Source organism: Oncorhynchus nerka, unplaced genomic scaffold (assembly GCF_034236695.1).
Source record: "Oncorhynchus nerka isolate Pitt River unplaced genomic scaffold, Oner_Uvic_2.0 unplaced_scaffold_1150, whole genome shotgun sequence".
Lineage (NCBI taxonomy): Eukaryota > Metazoa > Chordata > Actinopteri > Salmoniformes > Salmonidae > Oncorhynchus > Oncorhynchus nerka.
In genome coordinates, this window is record NW_027040175.1 from 160,001 (window position 1) to 165,000 (window position 5,000).

Genomic DNA, 5,000 nt, shown 5'->3' on the forward strand with positions numbered 1-5,000 from the left:
ACCGCTACATGGTAAAACAGTAGTGTCTAGTTCCAGTAGTTAGCTGCATGGTAAAACAGTAGTGTGTAGCTCCAGTAGTTAGCTACACCGCTACATGGCTAATCCCTGCCTTGATTTGAATTTAGTTCAACTACCACCAAGCTACTGCAAAATGGAGTTAAATTACAAGTTGAACTATTTGTTGTTCACTACTCCCCAACACTGTAAACTCATTGATGTAAAGTGGTCTGTTTCTATGTTTCTGAACAGGCTGTGCATGGAGCATGTTATGATAATTGCATGTGCATTTTGTTATTTAACAGCCGTCGTCAGTGTCTGTATGTGTGTGATCTATCCACAAAATGATCAAGTACAAACAGTACTTTACTGACTCTCCTATCTTCTCTCTCCTCGTCTCTTCTCTCCTCTTCTTCCTCTTCTCTGTATCATCTCTCCTCTCCTCTCCTCTCCTCTCCTCTCCTCTCCTCTCCTCTCCTCTCCTCTCCTCTCCTCTCCTCTCCTCTCTCCCCCCCTCCGTTTCCTCCTCTCCACTCTCCCTTTCCCCTCTGTCTCCTCTCTCTTCCTCCCTCCTCCCCTCTGTCTCTTCCTCTTTTCTCTCCCTCTTCCCCTCTGTCTCCTCTCTCTTCCTCCCTCATCCCCTCTGTCTCCTTTCTCCCCCTTCCCCTCTGGCTCCTCTCTCCTCTCCTCCTCCCTCTGTCTCCTCTCCCCTCTGTCTCCTCCTCTCCCCTCTGCCTCCTCCTCTCCTCTCTCCCCCTTCCCCCTGGATCCTCTTTCCTCTCTCCTCCTCCCTCTGCCTCTCTCCTCCTCCTTCTTCCCCTCCTCTGTTTTCAGGGTTCCATCATTAGCAGTCCCAGGCCTCATCAGCGCCCCCACATGGCTGAAGGTGTAATGCCACCCGGCAGCTATGACATCCAAGACTACCGGCCTCACCGCCCCATCCTGAGCCCCGGAATGGGGGTGGGGGGTGGGCCGGGGCTAAATCACAATACCGCTACTGGGACGACGGCACTGGGTCCCAGCAGCGGAGACCGAGGGGGGACGGGAGCCCTGGGGAGCGGGTCTGGAGGGGGAGGGGGCAGTGGAGGCTCCTTCCTGGGTTCCCTGTTCGGGAGCAAGCGCGCCAGCACCAAGCCCCCTGGTCCTCTCCCCCCTCTCCTCCCACCTGGGCTGCCACACTACCCTGCACCTGTCCCCCCGCCCACCACTGGCGGCCCGCCCCCACACTCCCCCTCCTCCCTCACCCACTCCGACACAGGAGGACCCTCCAAAATCCAGGCCCTGCACGCCCAATATTGCTACAACAGTACCGCAGGGCAGCAGCCTCCTCCACCCTACCACCACCACCACCGCTACCACGCCCAGGCAGGGCCCGCTCCCAGCCAGCCCTCCTCCACCGCCCAGGGGGCCCCTGGTCCTCATATCCTCCACAGGGGCCCCATGGTAGGGGTCCCCAGGCCGGACCCCGGTCCTGCTCCCTCCCACCCCCAGCTCCAACAGCTGTCCCAGGTTCAGCTGGCCCAGCTGCAGCAGCATGGTGTACAGTGTGTACAGGGCCCCGGTCCTGTTCCCTCCCAGGGTCACGGAGGGTGCTATACCAACATGGGGGTTACTATGGGGGTAGGCTGCCCCACTCCACCCCTTTCACCTCATCCCCCCCGCTCCCCGGGGCCCGCACCCCTTACCCTCTACCACACATACTCCACACACGGTCGGGGAAGAGGAGGAGGAGGCGCCAAGCTCCCTCTTACTCTCTCACACTCGCAACCCCACCCTCACGCCCACACCCACGCCCCTCATCGTACCGCTCTTACCCACAACCACAGCCCCCATCCCGGCCTGTCCCTCAGCCCCCACCCCGGCCTGTCCCTCAGCCCCCATCCCGCTCAACACCCCAAGCACCAGACTCACTTCATCTTCGCTGCCCCGCCGCCCCAGACCCCGTCGCCCGGCACATCCCCCAGGCCGCCGCCCACGGCCAATACCACCCTCAATACCCCCCGCTCTCCTCCATACCACCTCCCCTACACACTCCCCTTTACCCCCCCTTCCTCCCCCAATACCCCACTTACCCCTATCTCCCCTTACACCCACCCCCTCCAGCACCAGGGAGGGCAGCAGGGGTCTGGCGGGGGCAACAGCAGCACGGGGACGGGCAGCACCACCAGCTCCAAGTCCAAGCCTATCAACCGCATCAGCACGGTGGTGTGAGTGTCAGGAGACGCAACAACCCTCCCAGACACCAGGGGGCACCGCTCGTCAGACTGAGGTCGTCAGACCAGGACAACTACAGGTTTAAGAGTGGCCACGCCCAGATCATCCAATATGGACGCCGGCGCTCTGGGAGAGGCAGGAGGCGGTACTTGCTCAGGCTGTGTTACATTCACCTCCGGTTCCCTCACAGATTCACATTCAGGTAGAGAGGAAGACATGAATGTCAGCTGCAGGATAATAAACTTCTTAACTGTTAGACCGAGAGGAAATTCCCCCTCTTTGGGCCGTCACAGGCAGGGCTACATCATCACGAGACCATGAGCCTCATGTCTTCTACACTGACACACTGAAGAGAGAGGAAGACACTGACACACAGAAACTCCACAGACCGATCTGCATGAAGATATTCACATACGGTACCGAGGTTGATGAGGATGTGATGCTTCTGTGTCTCTGTGGGGGCCATGTTCTGCATGACCTCATCAATGACCTCATGTTGCCAGAGGATGAGAATTATGATGACAAAGGGTGCCAAACCTGGTGAACCAGGAAGTGGACTGGAAGTGGATTGGTGAATCAGGAAGTGACATGGCCAGTGTCTGCCTTCTTACATCTTAAAATCTCCATGTTGTTGTTGTTGTTGTGTAATAAAACAGACATGTGTACTTTCAGTCTGGTTTCATAGACTAGACGTAATAAAGTGAACGTATATATCCGGGACACTCAAATTAGTATGATACGTTATGTTTGGTATGGTTAATTAAGACACGAGGTTACTTAAAAGACATGAATGAAATAAGGGTAATTGGTCAGGTGGATGGGTGGGCGTTGATATAACTCAAACGTGTAGCAACACCGAGGATGCGTGTTTGAATCTTATCACGGACAACTTCATTATTTTAGCAAATTAGCTACTTTTCAACTACTTAGCATGTTAGCTAACCATAACCCTAACCTTAAACATTTTAGCTAACCCTAACCTTAAACATTTTAGCTAACCCTAACCCTTAACCATTTTAGCTAACCCTAACCCTTAACCATTTTAGCTAACCCTAACCCTTAACCATTTTAGCTAACCCTAACCTTTAACCATTTTAGCTAACCCTAACCTTAACCATTTTAGCTAACCCTAACCTTAACCATTTTAGCTAACCCTAACCTTAAACATTTTAGCTAACCCTAACCTTAACCATTTTAGCTAACCCTAACCTTAACCATTTTAGCTAACCCTAACCTTAACCATTTTAGCTAACCCTAACCTTAAACATTTTAGCTAACCCTAACCTTAACCATTTTAGCTAACCCTAACCCTTAACCATTTTAGCTAACCCTAACCTTAACCATTTTAGCTAACCCTAACCCTTAACCATTTTAGCTAACCCTAACCTTAAACATTTTAGCTAACCCTAACCTTAAACATTTTAGCTAACCCTAACCTTAACCATTTTAACTAACCCTAACCTTAACCATTTTAGCTAACCCTAACCTTAACCATTTTAGCTAACCCTAACCTTAACCATTTTAGCTAACCCTTAACCATTTTAGCTAACCCTAACCCTTAACCATTTTAGCTAACCCTAACCTTTAACCATTTTAGCTAACCCTAACCTTAACCATTTTAGCTAACCCTAACCTTTAACCATTTTAGCTAACCCTAACCTTAACCATTTTAGCTAACCCTAACCCTAACCTTAACCATTTTAGCTAACCCTAACCTTAACCATTTTAGCTAACCCTAACCCTTAACCATTTTAGCTAACCCTAACCCTAACCTTAACCATTTTAGCTAACCCTAACCCTAACCTTAACCATTTTAGCTAACCCTTAACCATTTTAGCTAACCCTAACCTTAACCATTTTAGCTAACCCTAACCCTAACCTTAACCATTTTAGCTAACCCTAACCTTAACCATTTTAGCTAACCCTAACCTTAACCATTTTAGCTAACCCTAACCCTAACCTTAACCATTTTAGCTAACCCTAACCCTAACCCTTAACCATTTTAGCTAACCCTAACCCTTAACCATTTTAGCTAACCCTAACCTTAACCATTTTAGCTAACCCTAACCTTAACCATTGTAGCTAACCCTAACCCTAACCTTAACCATTTTAGCTAACCCTAACCTTAACCATTTTAGCTAACCCTAACCCTAACCTTAACCATTTTAGCTAACCCTAACCTTAACCATTTTAGCTAACCCTAACCCTAACCCTAACCTTAACCATTTTAGCTAACCCTAACCCTAACCTTAATACAAAATTACACATTTCTATGTTTTGTCGTAAAAAAGTGTTTCCAATGGCATCATCGGTGTGCATCATGTGATTTTTAACCAATTAAGAGCCAACAAATTGGTTGATGATGTCATTAGAAACACTTTAACCCGTAGCCTAGCTAACATTAGCCACCTTGCTAATTATTACATAGGTTGATGTTGGGTTGGTGCTGGAGAGGTCCCTTTAACCCTTAGCCTAGCTAACGTTAGCCACCTAGCTAATTATTACATAGGTTGGTGTTGGGGTGGTGCTGGAGAGGTCCCTTTAACCCTTAGTATAGCTAACATTAGCCACCTAGCTAATTATTACATAGGTTGCTGTTGGGTTGGTGCTGGAGAGGTCCCATTAGCCACCTAGCTAACGTTAGCCACCTAGCTAATTATTACATAGGTTGGTGTTGGGGTGGTGCTGGAGAGGTCCCTTTAACCCTTAGTATAGCTAACATTAGCCACCTAGCTAATTATTACATAGGTTGCTGTTGGGTTGGTGCTGGAGAGGTCCCATTAGCCACC

At 49.7% G+C, this 5,000-nt stretch overlaps 1 pseudogene; it reads left to right on the forward strand.

Annotated features, from left to right (window-relative positions):
- LOC115122279 (IQ motif and SEC7 domain-containing protein 1-like) overlaps positions 1–2,304 on the forward strand; it is a 90,645-nt pseudogene extending 88,341 nt beyond the window's left edge.
- Positions 2,305–5,000: the final 2,696 nt, after the last annotated feature.